The sequence below is a fragment of the Salvelinus alpinus genome, chromosome 18, assembly GCF_045679555.1.
Source record: "Salvelinus alpinus chromosome 18, SLU_Salpinus.1, whole genome shotgun sequence".
In the NCBI taxonomy this organism is placed as follows: Eukaryota; Metazoa; Chordata; class Actinopteri; order Salmoniformes; family Salmonidae; genus Salvelinus; species Salvelinus alpinus.
The window spans coordinates 3,509,228-3,532,063 of NC_092103.1; the positions used below are offsets into that span (position 1 = coordinate 3,509,228).

Genomic DNA, 22,836 nt, shown 5'->3' on the forward strand with positions numbered 1-22,836 from the left:
AATAGAACTTTTTGGTAAAAACTCAACTCGTCGTGTTTGGAGGACAAAGAATGCTGAGTTGCATCCAAAGAACACCATACCTACTTGTGAAGCATGGGGGTGGAAACATCATGCTTTGGGGCTGTTTTTCTGCAAAGGGACCAGGACGACTGATCTGTGTAAAGAAAAGAATGAATGGGGCCATGTATCGTGAGATTTTGAGTGAAAACCTCCTTCCATCAGCAAGGGCATTGAAGATGAAACGTGGCTGGGTCTTTCAGCATGACAATGATCCCAAACACACCGCCCGGGCAACGAAGGAGTGGCTTCGTAAGAAGCATTTCAAGGTCCTGGAGTGGCCTAGCCAGTCTCCAGATCTCAATCCCATAGAAAATCTATGGAGGGAGTTGAAAGTCCGTGTTGCCCAGCAACAGCCCCAAAACATCACTGCTCTAGAGGAGATCTGCATGGAGGAATGGGCCAAAATACCAGCAACAGTGTGTGAAAACCTTGTGAAGACTTACAGAAACGTTTGACCTCTGTCATTGCCAACAAAGGGTATATAACAAAGTATTGAGATAAACTTTTGTTATTGACCAAATACTTATTTTCCACCATAATTTGCAAATAAATTCATAAAAAATCCTACAATGTTATTTTCTGGATTTTTTTTTCTCATTTTGTCTGTCAAAGTTGAAGTGTACCTATGATGAGAATTCCAGGCCTCTCTCACCTTTTTAAGTGGGAGAACTTGCACAATTGGTGGATGACTAAATACTTTTTTGCCCCACTGTACCTACACGTACGCTACGTTCACAAGACGCAGGCCTCCTTACTGTCCCTAGAATTTCTATGCAAACAGCTGGAGGCAGGGCTTTCTTCTATAGAGCTCCATTTTTATGGAATGGCCTGCCTATCCATGTGAGAGACGCAGACTCGGTCTCGACCTTTAAGTCATTATTGAAGACTCATCTCTTCAGTAGGTCCTATGATTGAGTGTAGTCTGGCCCAGGGGTGTGAAGGTGAATGGAAAGGCACTGTAGCGACGAACCGCCCTTGCTGTCTGTGCCTGGCCGGTTCCCCTCCCGGTTCCCCTCTCTGCCTCTAACCCTAACCCTGCCTCTAACTCACTGGCTTACTGGTGTTCTTCCATGCCGTCTCTAGGAGGGGTGCGTCACTTGAGTGGGTTTTGTCACTGACGTGATCTTCCTGTCCGGGTTGGCACCCCCCTCGGGTTCGTGCCGTGGGGGAGGTGTTCGTGGGCTATACTCGGCCTTGTCTCAGGGTAGTAGGTTGGTGGTTGAAGATATCCCTCTAGTGGTGTGGGGGCTGTGCCTTGGCAAAGTAGGTGGGGTTATATCCTGCCTGTTTGGCCCTTTCCGGGGGTATCGTCAGACAGGGCCACAGTGTCACCAGACCCCTCCTGTCTCAGCCTCCAGTATATATGCTGCAACAGTTTGTGTCGGGAGGGCTAGGGTCAGTCTGTTATATTTGGAGTATTTCTCATGTCTTATCTGGTGTCTGGTGAATTTAAGAATGCTCCCTCTAAATCTCTTTCTCTCTTCTCTCGGGACCTGAGCCCTAGGACCATGCCTCAGGACTACCTGGCCTGATGACTCCTTGCTGTCCTCAGTCCACCTGGTCATACTGCTGCTCCAGTTTCAACTGTTCTGCCTGCGGCTATGCAACCCTGACCTGTTCACTGGACATGCTACCTTGTCCCGGACCTGCTGTTTTGGACTCTCTCGCTACCGCACCTGTTGTCTCTAACTCTGAATGATCAGCTATGAAAAGCCAACTGACATTTACTCCTGAGGTGTTGACCTGTTGCACCCTCTACAACCACTGTGATTATTATTATCTGACTCTGCTGGTCATCTATGAACGTTTGAACATCTTGGCCATGTTCTGTTATAATCGCCACCCGGCACAACCAGAAGAGGACTGGACACCCCTCAGAGCCTGGTTCCTCTCTAGGTTTCTTCCTATGTTCTGGCCTTTCTATGGAGTTGTTCCTAGCCACTGTGCTTCTACATCTACATTGCTTGTTGTTTGGGGTTTCAGGCTGGGTTTCTGTACAGCACTTTGTGACAGCGGCTGATGTAAAAAGGGCTTTATAAATACATTTGATTGATTGATTGTAGCTTCCTGCCATCCAGGACCTCTGCACCAGGCGGCGTCAGAGGAAGGCCCTAAAAATTGTTGAAGACTCCAGCCACCCTAGTCATAGACTGTTCTCTCTGCTACCGCACTTCAGCGGTACCGGAGCGCCAAGTCTAGGTCCAAGAGACTTCTAAACAGCTTCTACCCCCAAGCCATAAGACTCCTGAACATCTGATCAAATGGCTACCCAGACTATTTGCATTGCCCCCACCCCTCTTTTACACCACTGCTACTCTCTGCTGTTATCATCTATGCATAGTCACTTTAATAACTCTACCTACATGTACATATCACCTCAACTAACCGGTTCCCCCGCACATTGACTCTGTACTGGTACCCCCCTGTCTATAGTCTCGCTATTGTTATTTTACTGCTGCTTTTAAATTGCTTGTTACTTTAATTTCTTATTCATATTATTTTTAACTGCATTGTTGGTTAGAGGCTTGTAAGTAAGCATTTCACTGTAAGGTCTACATCTGTTGTACTCGGTGCATGTCCCTAATACAATTCGATTTGATTTGAAATATTGCTATAATAACATATAACTGGAAGTTTACACCCGTGTGGGCAATGCACTGGACCACTGCTACTCTAACTTACTCTACAAGGCCCTCCCTTCGGCAAATTCGACCTCCACTCCATCTTGCTCCTATAGGCAGAAACTCAAACAGGATGTTCCTGTGACTAGAACCATTCAATGCTGGTCTGACCAATCGGAATTCAAGCTTCAAGATTGTTTTGATCACGCGGACTGGGAATTGTTCCGGGAAGCCTCAGAGAATAACATAGATTTATACGCTGGTGAGTGAGTTTATAAGGAAGTGCATTGGAGATGTTGTACCCACTGTGACTTTTAAAACCTACCCTAACCAGAAACCATGGATAGATGGCATCCATAGCGCGTCCTCAAAGCATGCGCAGACCAGCTGGCTGGTGTGTTTCCGAACATATTCATTCGCTCCCTATCCCAGTCTGCTGTCCTCACATGCCTCAAGATGTCCACCAATGTTCCTCTAGCAAAGAAGGCAAAGATAACTGAACTAAATGACTATCGCCCTGTAGCACTCACTCCTGTCATCATGAAGTGCTTTGAGAGACTAGTCAAGGAATCACCTCCACCTTACCTCCCACCCTAGACCCACTTCAGCTTGCTTATGGCCCCAATAGGTCCACAGACGATGCAATCGCCATCACACTGCACACTGCCCTATCCCATCTGGACAAGAGGAATACCTATGTAAGAATGCTGTTCATTGACTACAGCTCAGGATTCAACACCATAGTACCCTCCAAACTCATCATTAAGCTTTAGGTCCTAGGTCTCAACCCCACCCTGTTCAATTGTGTCCTGGAATTCCTGACGGGCCGGCCCCAGGTGGTGCAGGTAGGAAACAACATCTCCACTTCGCTGATCCTCAACACTGGGGCCCCACAAGGGTGCGTGCTCAGCCCCCTCCTATACTCCATGTTCACCCATGACTGCGTGGCCATGCACGTCTCCAACTCAATCATCAAGACGACACAACAGTAGTGGGCCTGATTACCAACAACGTCGAGACAGCCTACAGGGAGGAGGTGAGGGAACTTGGAGTGTGGTGTCAGCAAAACAACCTCTCACTCAACGTCAACAAAACAAAGGAGATGATCATGGACTTCAGGAAACAGCAGAGGGAGCACCCCCATCGACATCGACGGGACAGTAGTGGAGAAGGTATAAAGTTAAGTTCCTTGCCGTACACATCACGGACAAACTTAAATGCTCCACCCACACAAACAGTGTGGTGAAGAAGGTGCAACAGCGCCTCTTCAACCTCAGGAGGCTGAAGAAATTTAGCTTGTCACCTAAAACTTGTACAGATGCACAATTGAGAGCATCCTGTCGGGCTGTATCGCCGCCTGGTACGGCAACTGCACCACCATCAACCACAAGGCTCTCCAGAGGGTGGTGGGTCTGTACAACGCATCACCGGGGGCAAACTACCTGCCCTCCAGGACACCTACAGCACCCGATGTCACAGGAAGGCCACAAAGATTATCAAGGACAACAACCACCCGAGCCACTGCATGTTCACCCCGCTACCATCCAGAATGCGAGGTCAGTACAGGTGCATCTAAGCTGGGACCAGGGACTGAAAAACAGCTTTTATCTCAAGGCCATCAGTCTGTTAAACAGCCATCACTAACACAGAGAGGCTGCTGCCTACATACAGACTCAAATCATTGGCCACTTTAATAAATGGATCACTAGTCACTTTAATAATGTCACTTTAATAATGTTTACATATCTTGCATTACTCATCTCATATGTATATACTGTATTTTATACCATCTGTTGCATCTTACCTATGCCGCTCGGTCATCGCTCATATATTTATATGTACATATTCTTATTCCATCCCTTTATATGTGTGTGTATTAGTTAGTTGTTGTGGAATTGTTTGATTACTTGTTGATATTACTGCACTGTCGGAACTAAAAGCACAGGCATTTCGCTACACACTCATTAACATCTGCTAATCATGTGTATTTGACCAATACAATTTGATTTATCGAAACGAACTTGGAGTCACGCAATGATATAGCGTGTGATCCTTCCACTACATCTTGGGGAAACCATGCAGTTCACACTACAAATTAAATAAATTATGATGAATGAACATCACAGGGTGGTGAAAGTTTAAGGTGATGGGCTTGATGCTCGTTTCCAAAAAGCATCGAGGATCTTATTCTGGTGATATGATGATCGATGCTTGACTGCCGTTTGAAAAGAAAAATCTGTTTTTTGACCATAATCTGCGAGCTGTTGGCTAGAGCGCCAAATCCAGAGTAGGCACATTTGCTATTTAACGCAAAAGGTTTAGACAAAACAATCAGTAGAGTTGAAAATGCGACGGAAACACATTTTGTGGGGGAGTACACGGGATTTTAACTGCAAATGTTATTTTTATGTGCACTACGTCATCACGCACAGCCTTTTATCTGCAACATGTCAATTAGATGGAAATACACATGTGGATTTTGTGCAGATTTTAGAATATTTGCATTAAACTGTCACCAATTGAGTGGAAACCTAGCTCGTGAGCATATAATCGGATCTCTTCGTGTGAGTGTGTTGTTCTCTATCCTGCCCACTAGATGGGGATCGTGCTATTTCAGTGAGCTGAAAGTCCCCTGTGTGCGTCTCACTAAGTTGCCACTTTTTTCAAGTTTTTCTCCCTTCCCATAACTTGATTCTACAGCGTTGAACTTTAATAAATAACGAAAGGACCTGATTTTATGTAGAATCATCAATAACAACTGTGAAAGAACAGCTGGAGGCGATCTGATTGGGTTAACTGGTCAGAACTTTGCAGATAATGTATTGCACAGAGCGGACAGAGTTGCCCTGTTGTCATTGACTCTTCTCTGGCCTTTCCATCACCCCCAGAAACATGATACCCCTGTGCATGTCAACCCTAAAGCACCCTGGAGCATGGATGCCAACCTCATGCACATCAGGTGAGAAGAACACAAACTATACTCGCAAATCTTCATGGTCAAATTAAGGTTGAAGAAAATAAAGTTTTACATTCTTCTACAAGAAAAGTTAGTAACTTTGGGCAGGAATTTCGGACGGCCCTTTTTTGTAATTTTCTACCACGTTAGCTATATCCTGTAGAATGACAAAGGGATGTGTTCACCAGCATCCCTCTCATTGTCTGTTTTAACAGCTACGAGTCTGGAATACTGTAAAATCCCAAGGTATGATCTTGATCCTAATACAGTGTCAAAAACCCAACACCATCACAATGGTGAATAATGCATGAATGAGCAGGCTGAGTAATCACACAGGACGTTGATGGCACTTAACCCAACACAGCTCACCATTCGCCCCAGTGCCATATTGAACCGGTTGTTACTCTCACAACCTCCTGCTGTCTCTAAATCAGAAGAGGGAGCTCCTCAAGAGTAGCAGGATGGGATACACTGATCCTAGGTTCACATATTGTCAGCTTATGTCATTGACCATACAGTATCTATCCAATCATTTGTCCTTCTTCTCGTAATCAACACTTCTCTCAAGCAGGTTCAACACTTCTCTCAAGCAGGTTCAACACTTCAAGTCAACCTGCCTGGTGGTTAAAGATCATCCCTGTTTCATGTTCATTTTGTTGACAGTATAGATATGACTGTTTTATCATTGTGTTGTAATTTGTACAAACCAATAGCTGATAGGAGAGTCCATTGATATATAGTTAACATAGTGGAGAGCACAGAGTCCCCCCACAGTGGGACAGAAATGGTTTGATCTCTTACGGGGTCAGGGATCATGGCGCTACATGAAGGTCACCCTTGACGACCCAAACCTCATCCTACCTTATTGTCTCTTCTCACCCTTGCCAGGCCTGGGAAGAGCCTGGGACACACAGACACTGACTTGTCGTCAAATGGCTCGCGTAATTCCCAATTTCATGGGAGCCGGGGGAAGGGTTAGGGCCAAGCTGGGCCTCCTGGGTCCCCCCCGACTCTTGGGGGACCATTGACCCTGGTTGCGCTGCCGCAGGCTGCAACGTGGGAGGGACCCATTTCACCGTGACACCAGAATGTCACCAGTAACAGTAAAGTACAAAGGCGGCAGGCAGACAGATGAGTGTCCCGGTGGACGGGGTGTCAGGAAGGCGAGGGAGTGGAGGGGCAGAACTGTAACACTGGCTTTTCTCTCTCCACGGCTCACCCTGTGGAGAAATGCAGCCTGAAATAAACAACTCAATAGCATAGCGATGTATAGTATGACAATATTGTGTAATTGATTTAATTAATGGGTTTAGTCCCATTTACGTTCACAATGAATTTATCAATGGAATTAAATACAATTAAATATTTATGGTGGGGGAGATAAAAGCGGTAAAGGGATTTGAATACATTAAGCAGGGCGTGCTATGGATCCTTTTAAATTGAACAGAGTGTAATAATTCAGTAATTTGCATGTATTATGCCCAGTTTCTGCTCCCGTATGAGATTATGCGTTAGAAGTGCACTAACGGACTGTTAGTGAAATTCCCCGAGAGAGTAACGGTTAATGTGATTGGATGTTAATTATTTGACTAGGCTACCTGTATTTGACATTGTGTTGTTATTTGAACACTAGATGGTTTAATTTTGGGGGGGGGAAGTGAAACGAGGCTACTCAGGCGATAAACAACCTCACCCAAATGTATAGCCCTATTGGAAAATATAAATGGACTGTTTGAAATTGTTTATTTAAAAAAAAAAGTGAATCACATTTTATTTGGCGTCCCCCCGTCAGCATTGCGCTTCCCCCCACCCACGTTTGGGAATAGCTGCAGTAGATAGATAATGTAGCTGGGTCTGGGAGTTAAACATGACACATAGTACACACATATCAGATGTAATACATTCTCTCATCTCAATGTGCCATGTTTGCAAATGGAATTTTAAAGACAAGGCCAGACTTGAGACATGGTTATTTAGGTGTCAGTTCCAAACCAGTGGGCCAGATTTTTTTGTTGTTTTTTGTTTGTTGTTGACAGAAACAACGTCTCTTCATTGGTCAGGATTGTGCAGGCTTTAAACCGCTGTAGTAGGTAAGGAAACTCTAGGCCACTATAGTAACGACACAACTATAGATACCATACCCACTGTCACAGAGCTAGGCCTAATCAGTCTTTTGTTCATTCCATCTTCCTTGGTTCTGTCCACTTTAAGACTATTCATTAAATGGGTTTTTAGTGGAGTCATTTTGCCCCACTCGTCCTTCCTCTCATTTTGTCGTCGTCTTGGGTGCTGAGGCAGAAAATAAAAGGGAGAGATGGGAGCCTTCAAAGTCAATTTTGGTGTTTAGTTAAAAGGAAAGAAGCGATTGCACACGTCGGGAAACGTGTGCAATTTCTTTCTGCGGCTGAGAGAGATTAGTTATTGTATGCTGATTTTTTTTTTGTCTGGTAAAGGTTTCCATTTAAATGCACCCAGTGGTTATTTTGCATAGTTCCCCTGCAATTTGCCTCAGCTCAGGGGACATTGGCCATCGTCTGGTTGTAATGTGGGGTAATTTGCAGGGGTGTCAGCTCGATTATTCATGTCCTTATCCACCAACTCCCCCCAACTGGAAAACGACAGCTCCTACAACTTCATAGTGCTCTCAGGATAGGAGGTGTGGATTGTTGTTGTTCATCTGAAAATAAATAAAATAAGTGTATGGGGAGGCTGGTTGACAGAATTGGGAGATTTATTCTGACTTTCCAGACAGCTGGTGAATATTGAGTGTTGCAGTCGCTTGAGTACATCCTGTCATAGTAGCAGGTGTCATCTTTTTAGTGAATTTGGGTCCTCACTCTCTCGCACGCTCTCTCTCACTCTCTCCCCCCTCCACTACGGTGAAGGGCCACGTAGGGAAAATGAAACCAAATAGAGGAGAAAAATAGGACATTTGATTTGTCTTTTTCTCTCAGATCCTGACAGCATTTTAACATGTATTTTTTCCATCTTTCAGGAGAACATTATACACTACATGACCAATAGTATGTGGACACCCCTTAAAATTAGGGAATTCGGCTATTTCAGCTACACCCGTTACTGACAGGTGTATAAAATCGAGCACACAGCCATGCAATCTCCATAGACAAACATTGGCAGTAGAATGACCCCTACTGAAGCGCTCAGTGACTTTCAACGTGGCACTGTCATAGGATGCCACCTTTCCAACAAGGTAGTTTCTGCCCTGCTAGAGCTGCCCCGGTCATCTGTAAGTGCTATTATTGTGAAGTGGAAACGTCTAGGAGCAACAATGGCTCAGCCGCAACGTGGTAGGCCACACAAGCTCACAGAACGGGACCGCTGAGTGCTGAAGCGCATAAAAATCATCTGTCTTCGGTTGCAACACTCACTACCGAGTTCCAAACTGCCTCTGGAAGCAACGTCAGCACAAGAACTGTTAGTCGAGAGCTTCATGAAATGGGTTTTCATAACCGAGCAGCCTCACACAAACCTAAGATCATCATACGCAATGCCAAGTGGTGTAAAACTCCCAGCAATTGGACTCTGGAGTGATGAATCACGCTTCACCATCTGGCAGTCCGACAGACGAATCTGAGTTTGGCGTATGCCAGGAGACCACTACCTGCCCAAATGCATAGTGCCAACTGTAAGGTTTGGTGGAAAGGAATAATGATCTGGGGCGGTTTTTCATGGTACAGGCTAGACCCCTTAGTTCCAGTGAAGGGAAATCTTAATGCTACACTATATAATGACATTCTATACGATTCTGTGCTTCCAACTTTGTGGCATCAGTTTGGGGAAGGCCCTTTCCTGTTTCAGCATGACAATGCCCCTTGCACAAAGCGAGGTCCATACAGAAATGGTTTGTCGAGATCTGTGTGGAAGAACTTGACTGGCCTGCATGACCTCACTAATGCTCTTGTGGCTGAATGGAAGCAAGTCCCCGCACCAATGTTCCAACATCTAGGGGAAAGTCTTCCCAGAAGAGTGGAGACTTATAGCAGTAAAGGGGGGGACCAACTCCATATTAATGCCCATGATTTTGGAATGAGATGTTCGACGAGCAGGTGTCCACATACTTTTGCCATGTAGTGTATTTAGTCCCACAGTTGACTGACTGTGTCTGCTATGTTCTCAACTGAATCTTCTCGTGGTCACATACTAAGTTATATGAAGAGCATCAAATGTCCCAGTAAAATGTGAATGTTATTTTGTGTGTATTACAGAGCCATGTGCCAGCGGACCTGTAGCTGATGACCAAGAACCCAGAGGACGCCCCCAACAACCCAGATGGCTGGAGATGGAGTTCAAAAAAGCTGTGCGTTAGGCTTGGGCGGTATTTTTATTTTAACTTTTTTTAACCAGGTAGGCCAGTTGAGAACAAGTTCTCATTTACAACTGCGACCTGGCCAAGATAAAGCATAGCAATGTGACAAAAACAACAACACAGAGTTACACATGGGATAAACAAACTGACATTTCATATTCTTAAAATAAAGTGGTGATCCTAACTGACCTAAGACTGTAATTTTTCAGGAATTGTGAAAAACTGAGTTTAAATGTATTTGGCTAAGGTGTATGTAAACTTCTGACTTCAACTGTATTTACATGTTGAGCTTCCATCCTCTCAGGCCAGGGGCACAACGTATGAATTTATGGTTGGATCAGAATCGCCATTATAATCATAGACCAGTACGGATAATTAAGTAAAACCACAAGTCCAAATTCCTATCTCCTTCCAAGGCTAATTTAGGAAAGGGACAATTTTAGCTAGCTAACTAGCTAGAGAGTGGAGGACAACACAACGAGATGCAACAATTCCAAGTTGTTTCTGTCAATACGTATGCTCTCAATTCGATTTGATAGGAGTGAGGCCAAAATTACGAAATACAGAGAGACTAAATAAATTATTATTATTATTTAAAAAAATGATTGGTCAATTTTTGGGGGAAGCCTGGCTTCTCTTGTTCGGCCACTGCAGACACAGATTGACCATAAATCAGCTTTAAGTCCTTCCGTCCTGTCCACTGACCATAGCCTCAGGGCTGCTGTAGCCCCCTTGCTGCCCTCCCTGGCTGTGTTTATCACTCTGACCGCCCAGACCTAGGACAGCCCAGCCCCACACTCTGGGACTGACTGTGTCTAAACTAAAGCAGCCTGCCTGAGGGCATGGAGGGTCCAGAAGCATTAAACCAGCTAATACAACCGACTGACACCCATTTGGATACCACTACAGGGCTAAACAGATGAGAGTGTCATGTTTGCACAGTCACAGAAAAGAGACGCACATCCCAGCCTGGGGCAAGAACCACATGTGCCTCTAGTCTAGATCCTGGTTACAAGTGTCAATGTGCATAGATAGGGCTACTGTCCACTGAGGCCAGCTGGGACTTCAAAGGACATGGCAGGACATTAGCCTCTGATTATGGTGATGACCAGTGACAGTTGTATGATGTTACTATGACACCGAAGCAGTTCAGAGAGGAATATATAAAGGGGGTGCAGGTATGAACTGTGATTTACGTTTGTATCTGGGTGCTGTTTTACGCGACTGAAGGTGTGTGTGGTTTATTTGAGATTTATCTGAAATGTTTTTAAAAAATGAGGCAATGATAAAGTTTATGGACTAAAAATTTATGGACAACTAAAATCCTCCTTTGAAAAAAGGTTCAGAAAACAATGAAACTGGTAATGGGAATATGAAACTGTGATGTCATCGTATAACCTGGTTTCGCCTCGGCCCTTTGCTCATTTGCAATATGTTTTCATTGTTATTTTCTCTCCCTTATTGAGTGACAATTACAAAAGCTGTTTTAGTGGCTCACACAAAGGCTCTAGCTTACTTCTCCTACTCAAGCACAAGATCAGCGCAAGAATGTTTAATTTCATTCTCCTCCATCTTTTCATCTCCCACCAGCCTTTTTTCACCAGGCTTTCTCACTGATTAAAAATTATTTTCACTACTAAACTTTTTTCTTCAGCAGCAGTTCTCTCTTTTTTTATCCCTCTTCCTTTCATTGAAAGAGGGGAAAAGGAAAAAGAGAGAGGAAAAATGTAAAGCTGTAATTTTTCCTACAACTGTGTCTGCTGTCCTATTGTTTGCACTGTTCACTTCAGCGCTGAAGGGCAGGCAGGGAAAAGAAAGGCCCAGTGAATGATAGACCCCGTGAGATGGAGGAGAGGAGGACGAGAGGCCGGGCCCGGCTCCAGTGTTCACACCCTCACTTAATTTATTTGAACTTTTAATCTAATTATTAACTATTTGGGGGATCAGGGGGCTTTGTCGGAGCACTATAAGTGTACCCTTTACGGCTCACATTTTTCCTCAGGGGACGAGGATTCCCGCGATATGGGAATGGGCGAGTGACAAAGCCCTTGTCTAAAAATATTTTGTCAAGTCCTTTACGTGTCATTCCAACAGTGCTTACATTGGGGCCCATTGAAAGGCAAGCAGGAGTGCTGCTTTTTCGCCTGGACTTGATTGGCAACTGCAAGCATGCTAAATGCTAATGAGCGCCGGATGGATGGAGGAGTGACTATCAGCAGATGTATATTTTTTCCTCTACCCTCCATGTCTGTATTCAAAGCTCTTTTACACCCCCCCACCCACCCACCTATACCTCCCCCGCCCATGTCCCAGTCGATTGCACCTCCTCCACCTTTGGCCTCTCTGTTGCTCATTTCAACATAATGAATACTATGAATAAGCAAGTAAATGACAATGATTTATATATCGGTTTAGTAGTGTCTTTGTATAAAAAGTTGGTGGTGGGGATGGGGGTTGATTGGCGAGTACCTAGGCGTGTGTGTGTGCGCGCGCTCATTAGGAATGGTTGTGGGATTATCCCATGCGTTTCACACACACACACACGCTCTGCAGTGCGAGGCTATTGGTAGAAAAGGTATGGGTGACACAAAGCCAGGGTGTGTAATTCAATTAGGAAAGGGCCCGCCTGCAAATTCACAGCCTTCAAAAGACCAGGGCTTTTGAATTTATTAGTACTTCTCACCACATCCCATTAGAGTATTCTACCATTAACACCCTTCCCCCCACCTCACTCCTTCCGCCACATTCCCCCACATCCAAATCTCCCCTTTTCCACTCTTTCTTTTCATGGTCTCTACCATTTCCCTCGAACTGTGTTCAGTGCCTGGGAATCAGTCTCTTCACGGTTTGTTTTTTGTGAACATTAAACAAGTAGGTGTACATGGAAATGTAATGACAAATTTTGGCCATATAAATTGACTATCAGATCCATCCAAGTGCAATATATTGGAAACTAGTTTAACTCTAGCCCAAATACAGCCCACGTCCAAATACAAAATTAGCTTTGAGTCCAAGTGCTGAATGTGACAAGATCAGATCTGAAACTGGCAGAGAACAGTATTGTTCAGATGAATTCCCTTACTGTAATAGGGTTCTTAGGATTATGACATTTGGGGTAATGGTTAATTGTCATGCAAATGGTCATTGTCATTTTTGAGCTTGTAATGCATCAAATGCTTCTTTGAAAATGATTTATAACATAAGTAATGAATAAAACACAGCTTTAGTGACAACTGATTTTGACTGTTTAAAACTTTTGGGAAATGAAGCTTCTCCTCCTGACCATTGCCATTCTGCTCGTAAAATGATTACCAACTTCATGTAAAAACTAAAAACTGCTATTGGGTAAACTATCTACTTGAATATAATGTTGAATCTCCCTTCTCCTAAAGTGCTTTAAGAAAGTATTCATACCCCTTGACTTATGCCACATGTTGTGTTAGTCTGAATTTAAAATGGATAACATTTCTCAACCATCTGCAATCAATATCTCATGTCAGTGAAAACATATTTTTTGAAATTTTTGCAAATGTATTGAAAATTAAGTAGAAAAATATCTAATTTACATAAGTATTCACACCCCTGAGTCAATACATTGTAGAAGCACCTTTGGCAGATATTACAGCTTTGAGTCTCTCTGGGTAAGTCTCTCAGAGCTTTCCACACCTGGATTGTGCAATTATTTTTTATATTTTCACAATTCTTCAAGCTCTATCAAATTTGGTTGTTGATCATTGCTAGACAACCATTTTCAGGTCTTACCATAGATTTAAGTCATAACTGTAACTCTGCCACTCAGGAACATTCACTGTCTTCTTGGTAAGCAACTCCAGTGTAGATTTGGCCTTTGACTTAATCTCCCAGTGTCTGGTGGAAAGCAGACTGAACCAGGTTTTCCTCTAGGATTTTGCCTCTGCTTAGCTCCATTCCGTTTCTTTTTTATACTGAAAAACTCCTCAGTCCTTAACGATTAAAATAATACAAATAACATGATACAGCCTTGAAAATGCTTGAAAATATGGAGAGTGGTACTCAGTAATGTGTTGTTTTGGATTTGCCCCAAACATAACACTTCGTATTCAGGACAAAAAGTGAATTGCTTTGCCACATGAATGGGTGTATTGATTCAACATCCAAAGTGTAATTAATAACTTAACCATGCTCACTCAGAGATATTCAATGTCTGCTTTTTTACATTTTTACCAATCTACCAATAGGTGCCATTTGCGAGGAATTGGAAATCCTCCCTAGTCTTTGTGGTTGAATCAATGTTTGAAATTCACTTCTCATCTGAGGGACCTTACAGATAATTGTATGTGTAGGGTAGAGAGATGAGGTAGTCATTCAAAAATCATGTTAACACTATTATTGCACACAGAGTGAGTCCATGCAACTGATTGTGACTTTGTACTCATCGACTCAAGACATTTCAGCTTATAATTTTTTAATAATTTGTAAAAATGTTGAAAAACTATTTCACTTTGACATTATGAGATATTGTGTGTAGGCCAGTGACAAAAAAATCTCAAATTGATCCATTTTAAATTCAGGCTGTAACACAACAAAATGTGGAGAAAGTCAAGGGGTGTGAATACTTTCTAAGGGCACTGTCTAAGACGATTATTCTTTTCAGTTCACGGTTATTGTACATAATTGTCAGTTGTATGATATTTGTGCCAGCCCTATGTAGTACAGCATTATGTCTCCAGGCAGATACCATGACTGACTGTCTGACTTCCAATCCATACAGGTGTTCCCATCAAGGTCACCCACGTCAAGGAGGGCAAGTCCAAGAACACACCGCTGGACATCTTCTCCAAACTCAATGAGATTGGGTGAGTCTGACTTTCTCTTACCTTTGTTTTACTCTTAATTTACAATGAGATTGAGATTCCTTTACTGGCTTACTGCAGTCTTTTGAGCGAAGTGTGGGTGCATTCAGGCGAGAATACAGAAATGACTACTGTACTTAGTGAGAAAGTTTGCTAACAAATGGTTCCATTGTGGTCTCAGAGGGAGGTATGGAGTTGGGAGGATCGACATCGTGGAGAATTGCTTAAATCGGGATGAAGTCCAGAGGTAAGGCAATGACGATAAATAAAGGTGTATTGAATAAATAACCTAGGCAGGGAGAGATGCTCACAGTCTACTGCTGCAGCTGCGGAGGGGCAGGTATGTTTGAGATGGGAGCGAGCCGAGCACACAGAGGGAGAGAGAGCTAAAGTAACGTTAGCCAAGGCAACTCGGCTACAGCCAAGACTAGCTAACTTATAGCAGCCGCAATGTTATTTATCATCCCATATAACAGTGCCTGTCTTGACTGGAGTAGCCTAGAGAATCTAGCTAGCTAGGCTAATTGAGGCAACATGCTGCACTTTCTCCCAACCCCATCCAGATAAAACAGCCTACCTGTTGGTTGCTCGTTGTAGGCTACGCCTTCTCATTTCGATAACTTTTTTATTCCGTAATGTTATTCCATCTTGCATTGCATTAGTGAACTCTCACTCCACTATCTACACATTGAGCCATTTTGATTGGCCAATGTTACGGATACAAGTGTTCTGTGTGTATCCTGTGTGTATTTCTTTTCTCTCCTTCTCCCCTACTCACAGGTGACCATCATCATTCCCCAATCAGTCATCAATCAGTCGCTAATCAGAAGACACCTGCTCCTTTTCCCTTACCCAATCACAGTCCCTTTCCCTTGGTTTAAAACCCCTGTCAGTTGTTTTCTCCCCAGCTCAATCTCTTTTGTAAATGCCTCCTGTCTGTAGATCGCTTGTGTGTTTTGCAGTTACATGTCACTTGGTCCCCATCTGTGAGTATTGTTTTTGGTTATGGTGTTTGAGTGTTTGTTTGATGGTGGGAAAAGGGGGTAACCAGACAAGTTGCCCTTGGGCTACACTACCCGTAGTTAAACATTGTTAAAAACACTAGTTAGAACTGGGCGGACCACCCCCTGTATTTTTGGTTAGTTAGTTAGCTGTTTGTGAAGTAGGCTAGTCTAGCTTAGGGGTGTTTTGAATTATTATTCTTTCATTCCTTGGGTCCCGCTCAGCCCCTTTTCCTGCTCCCCCCATTTACCGTGTGTTTATAAATAAACATTTAGTGTTTGACGGTAATTAAGTTGTCTGTGGTTATTTTTGTTCTCACTGTTACGTTGTCACGATAATAATTTGCATGAGTTGTGTTACGGGTCCCATTACCATCACTCCTAGATTGTCGGGCCAAAGGGATTCGTAACAGCCAACATAAACAACTACACACGTGAAGTCTGCGCACATCATAAAAACTACATTGAATAGTTTGTCGTTTTATTAAATAAAAAATGTGAAATGTCATGGAATATCCTTGATATTTTAATTTAATTTAGAAAAAGTCTTTTCAGTGTTAAAATAGGCCTATATTTTTTGCGTCTCACAAAAAGGTATACTCATATACCAATGTCCCTTCGGATATTCGAATAACCGTGCACATCCCTAATGCATTCACAGATAAGCCCGCACAAAGTCATACAGTACCTACTCCATAAATGCTAACAGTCATGTCATTTCCATTTGTAAAGCTTTCTGTCACACTAGTGCTTTCAGGCAATTGCAGTCATTTTATCTCAGTGCTAAAAGGGGAAACATGCTATTTCACTTGAATAAAAGTGTCATGGAGGACACAATGAACAAACAACATTATGTGCCTCGCTTTCCTTTCATAGGAAATGTGTTTCTGGTTTGCCTGTAAACTGAGACTCAGTTTGACCTGCATTCACTTAGATGCAGACAGCCCTCACATTTCTCTTTTTGCAGCCACGCATGCTCTCGCTCGCTCACACAAAGACACACAATCGTTCACAGATACACACTACATCTTAGCAATCGTCCACTCCTCTGCATGACTTCTAATTCCCCTCTCTCCATCAACAAAACTTCTAAAAAACCTCCCTTATTGCTATTCTACCGGTGTCACTACAGCATGTTTAGGGGCCAAGATGTTTGTGGCCCTGTCCCATGTCAGACAGCATGTCACTCATTCCTCCAGTGGCCCCAGCTGCAGCCGCACTGCCATTCTACTCCTAACAATAACCGGACTGGCAAATTGACTCGCTAACACACTCCGCCTCTGGCGCAGAGTGGCAGGTAGAAATTGGAAAATGGGAAGCCCACTTTTCTCCCCCTTGGCGTCACAAAAGATCAGAGCTTATCTTCTCCACAGAAATGGTAAGAGTGTGAGGTTTGACGGGGGTAAATAACTAGTACATATTGTGTTTGTTGGGGGAATAAGCCACAGTGTTTGCACAAAAGATGCCTGGAAGGATTGAATAGTTGAGACTGAATGTGTACTTTATTTGAATGTCTTGGGGAGTGGGGTCAAGAAGGTGTTGGATGGAAATGGTTGTCAAGAATGTTGTCAGTTCTCAACAAATCATTCAATGATGTATGTAAGATGTGTACACCTGTCAACCCTTGTCTGAGCTCTGACCTCTCCACAATGTGGCAGACCATGTTGTACAGAGTATTTGTAGAGAACTTTATTATGATGATTAAATGGTTTAATTAATATATTTCTATATCTTGTTTTTTTGGACTGGTTAGATTGCTATCAGACCTTGACTTTGGGCGAGAAGAACCATCATTGTCGCAGACCAAAAAGAATAATGGCTGAATAAAAAAAAATTGGATTGGATTTGATTGGATTTCAGGCTGGTGGGGAGCGAGTTTATAGAGAGTGGCCTGTCTGGAAACATTACACTGGAGTGATGGACAGACTAACAAATGCTTGCCCTTGGCCAGTGTTGTGTTGTGTGGTTGAATTTTCTTGGGTGCATGATGTCGAACAGATGCGGTTCAGAGCCACTTTTTTAGCTTGCTAGCCGGCTTGAACAGTAAGCGCCAAATGACTTGCAAAACCCAGCTTAAACTTCTGTAAGAATATTTTGAAGATAAATACACAACGCAGAGGACTAAAAGTCAATAGAGTACTAACGATCAATGGAAAGTGTTTTTTCTGTAATAGGGGATTAATGATCAATGGGTCAGAGACATGGGAGGAATTTCAGTCCGGGACTCAAAGCTACATGGCAAGTTCTCATTCGTCCAAATTGTTTATACATTGAGCCTGAAATAGGGTACTTGTTATTTGGCCATTGACCCAGTTTTATTGGAAGGAATTCTAATTGATTCACCACAGGCTAGGTTTGGGTTATAAAACTATATCCTGTCCCTTTGTTCTGTGGAGAGAATCACTGGAGGAGAGAATCACTGAGGACAGGGGAGAATGAACCATCTACTTCCAAACATAACATCCATGATTTGTCCTCTTTGAATAAACCTATTTTTTCTCTCCCTGATTTGGTTTGGGGTCTGGGTTATTGAAGAATAACATCAACTGCTAACACTTCATACATAAGCAATATAATAATGGCACCGGAGGAGATGGCTGCTGTTTTACGGGCTCCTAACCAATTGTGTGTTTTTTTCACGCTATTTTGTACATAATGTTTCTGCCAACGTCTCCTATGAACAAAAATAACTTTTGGATATCTGAACAGCAATTACTCACCTCGTACTGAACAAAGACTTTTTCTTTAACGCGTCGGACGTCAAGGATTTACTTCAGACACCGAACAAGGCCCAAATCGCTGTCATTCACATGAAGAAGAGATGGAGATATAGGGGTTGTAGGTCGGGGTGCCTTGTAAGAATCCGACGGCGAGTGGGTAACCCGCCTCTACCATCAGTCCTATTAGCCAACGTGCAATCATTGAATAATAAACTGGATGAGCTCCGATCAAGACTATCCTACCAATGGGATCTTAACTGTAATATCTGGATAACATACAGCTGGCTGGGTTTTCCGTGCATCGGCAAGATAGAACAGCTGCCTCCAGTAAGACAAGGTGGCGGTCTGTGTCTTTGTCATTAAACGCTGGTGCACGAAATCTAATATTAATGAAGTCTTGAGGTTTTGCTCGCCTTAAGTAGAGTATCGCATGATAAGTTGTAGACCTCTCTTGGTAAATAGTGTGTTTATATTTTTTGTAGCTGTCTATTTACAACCACAAACCGATGCTGGCACTAAGACCGCACTCAACGAGCTGTATAAGACCATAAGCAAATACGAAATTGCTTATCCAGAGGCGGCGGTCCTAGTGACTTGGGACCCCCCCGACTGGGAAACTTAAATCCATTTTACCTCATTTCTACCAGCATGTTACATGTGCAACCAGAGAAAAAAACTCTATACCACCTTTACTCCACACACAGAGACGCGTACAAAGTTCTCCCTCGGCCTCCATTTGGCAAATCTGACCATAACTCTATCCTCCTGATTCCTGCTCACAAGCAAAAACTAAAGCAGGTAGTACCAGTGACTCACTCAATACGGAAGTGGTCAGATGACACAAATGCTAAGCTACAGAACTGTTTTGCTAGCACAGACTAGAAAATGTTCCGGGATTCTTCCGATGGCATTGAGAAGTACACCACATCAGTCACTGGCTTCATCAATAAGTGCATCGATGACATCATCCCCACAGTACGTACATACCCCAGCCAAAAGCCATGGATTACAGGCAACATCCGCACTGAGCTAAAGAGTAGAGCTACCGCTTTCAAGGAGCGGGACTCTAATCCAGAAGCTGAGAAGAAATCCTGCTATGCCCTCCGACGAACCATCAAACAGGCAAAGCTTCAATACAGGACTAAGATTGAACCGTACTACACCGGCTCCGACGCTTGTCGGATGTGGCAGGGCTTGCCAACTTTTATGGACTACAAAGGGAAGCACAGCTGTGAGCTGCACAGTGACACGAGCCTACCAGATGGGCTAAATTACTTCCATGAGCCGATGTGAGTAAGACCTTTAAACAGGTCAACATTCACAAGGCCGCAGGGCCAGACGGATTACCAGGACGTGTACTCAGAACATGCGCTGATCAACTGGCAAGTGTCTTCACTGACATTTTCCACCTGTCCCCGACCGAGTCTGTAATACCAACATGTTTCAAGCAGACCACCATAGTCCCTGTGCCCAAGAACACTAAGGTAACCTGCCTAAATGACTACAGACCGGTAGCACTCACTTCTGTAGTCATGAAATGCTTTGAAAGGCTGGTAATGGCTCACATCAACACCGCCCCAACAGATCAACAGATGACAATCTCAATCGCACTCCACACTGCCCTTTCCCACCTGGACAAAAGGAACACCTATGTGAGCATGCTATTCATTGACTACAACTCAGTGTTCAACACCATAGTGCACTCAAAGCTCATCACTAAGCTAACGATCCTGGGACTAAACACCTCCCTCTGCAATTAGATCCTGGCCTTTCTGATGGGCCGCCCCCACGTGGTAAGGGTAGGTAACAACACATCTGCCACGCTGATCCTCAACACTGGGGCTCCTCAGGGGTGAGTGCTCAGTCCCATCCTGTACTCCCTGTTCACCCATGACTGCATGGCCAAGCACGACTCCAACATCATCATTAAGTTTGCCGACGACACAACAGTGGTAGGCCTGATCACTGACAACAATGAGACAGCCTATAGGGAGGAGGTCAGAGACCTGGCAGTGTGGTGCCAGGATAAAAACCTCTCGCTCAACGTGATCAAGAAAAAGGAGATGATCGTGGACTACAGGAAAAGGAGGACAGAGCACGCCCCCATTCTCATCGACAGGGCTGTAGTGGAGCATGTTGAGAGCTTCAAGTTCCTTGGTGTCCACATCACCAACGAACTGTCATGGTCCAAACACACCAAGACAGTTGTGAAGAGGGGACCACAATGCCTATTCCCCCTCAGGAGAATTAAAATACTTGGCATGGGTCCTCAGATACTCAAAGTTCTACAGCTGCACCATCAAGAGCATCCTGACTGGTTGCATCACCGTCTGGTATGGCAACTGCTCGGCCTCCGACCGCAAGGCACTACAGAGGGTAGTTCGTACGGCCCTGTACCTCACTGGGGCCAAGCTTCCTGCCATCCAGGACCTCAATACCAGGTGGTGTCAGAGGAAGGAGGAAAGCCCTAAAAATTGCCAAAGACTCCAACCACCCTAGTCATACTGTTCTCTCTGCTACCACACGGCAAGCAGTAGTCACTTTACCTCTACCTACATGTACATATTACCTCAGGTGAAGTTTTGCCCAGTTTTATGACAGGTCTGATTTATAACAGAAACATGCATATGTATGGCGTGCCCCAAATGTATAAATCTCAATATTTTTGTATGTCAGACCTGTCATAAAACTAAGCAAAACTCCACCTGAAACTCCCTCATTCACCTTTTATGATAACAAAATTGCTCTTTACTTGCTGTATAATTTGGAACTATTGGCATTTGGCCACGACATGCAAAAGATCAAATGATTGTTCGATAGATTAATGGGTTTCTATGTCTTGCCTACATAAGCTACCGGTCTATTTACTATGTTGGCAGGATAATTTAATCTTTAGCAGTAATTTATGCAGTATCTGGAAAACGACTGTCAGTTTCTGAAAGTGAAAACAATGGCAAAATGTCATGGACATGTCTGCAGAATGGTTAAATAAATACAAATATTTGCATCAACTTCCCCGACATAAATATAGAGGACTGCCCGTGACTTCTCAAACATTGTATAAGGCAGGCAAAAAAACAAACAAATGCAATTACAGTAGGGCCTACTTCAATGTAAAATATCAACTGTTCACCTGTTAAATTCGACTGTATAACGGTATTTTAAACTGTGTTGCCTATATTGCAAAACTTGAAATACAAATACTCTATCTATGACTAGGGTGGCTGGAGTCTTTGGCAATTTTTAGGGCCTTCCTCTGACACCGCCTGGTATAGAGGTCCTGGATGGCAGGAAGCTTGGCCCCAGTGATGTACTGGGCCGTACACACTACCCTCTGTAGTGCCTTGCGGTCAGAGGCCAAGCTAGTTGCCATACCAGGCGGTGATGCAACCAGTCAGGATGCTCTCGATGGTGAAAATAGCATTCAATTGGAATTGAAAAGTTAACATCCAAGTGTTGCATTCAAGGTAACAGTACATTTATCATGAGGCAAATATGGATAATCATTTAACCAAATAAGTGATAACATACTTTGTGGGACTGAGGTGAGCTGTACCAATCCACACCACTCGTCAGTGTTGAACAGCCTGCTGTCATTTCATGCCCAACCCTTGTTGTGGAGAGCCATCCTCCTATAGAGTCACTTCATCCCTTACCTACTTGTACACATTCAGTATAGAACCATCTTTCTAACCAAATAGACAGCAGTTGGTCAAAGTCAATAAAATGTAATCTCTGTGAAAAATGTCCTAATAATGATGCCTCCATACAGTGTCAAAGTACCACTAATGATTAAACTCTCAGTACCACTAATGATTAAGTTACCGGGGTGATCGATAGAAGTCATGGTTACATGCAGGAAGTCACCAGTGCTGTGCATAGAGGAGAACCAATGTAATTGGAACAGAGTGGACTCCTGTATCTCCTATCAATGTCAGCTAAGCAGAGAACAACTTCCCCACCAATGGAGGCTGCTAAGGGGAGGACGGCTCATAATAATGGCTGGAATGGCGCGAATGTAATGGCATCAAACACATGGAAACCATGTTAAATGTATTTGATAACGTTCCACTTATTCCGCTCCAGCCATTACCAGGATCCCATTCTCCCCAATTAAGGTGCCACCAACTCCAGTGTTCCCCACCACATAATGAAAGTGGGCCTGCAGAGAGCGAGCGAGCGAATGGTTAGAGGTCATTCTCTTTTATTGTAACTGCACAAAAATTGCCAGAGTAAAAGTAATCAAATCTGTATTTCAAATAGACTATCTCAAAGGATAGCCAGCAGCATACCACGCAGCATACCACCCTGCATCCCAC

At 43.7% G+C, this 22,836-nt stretch overlaps 1 long non-coding RNA gene and 1 pseudogene across 1 annotated transcript; one reads left to right on the top strand and one right to left on the bottom strand.

Annotated features, from left to right (window-relative positions):
- LOC139543528 (argininosuccinate synthase-like) overlaps nucleotides 1-22,836 on the top strand; it is a 44,713-nt pseudogene that overhangs the window by 14,099 nt on the left and 7,778 nt on the right.
- LOC139543529 (uncharacterized) lies at nucleotides 7,366-16,199 on the bottom strand. Its single transcript, XR_011668734.1, has 2 exons — nucleotides 15,374-16,199; nucleotides 7,366-8,314 (listed from the first exon to the last, which is right to left on the bottom strand). It is a non-coding gene; the product is annotated as an uncharacterized lncRNA (long non-coding RNA).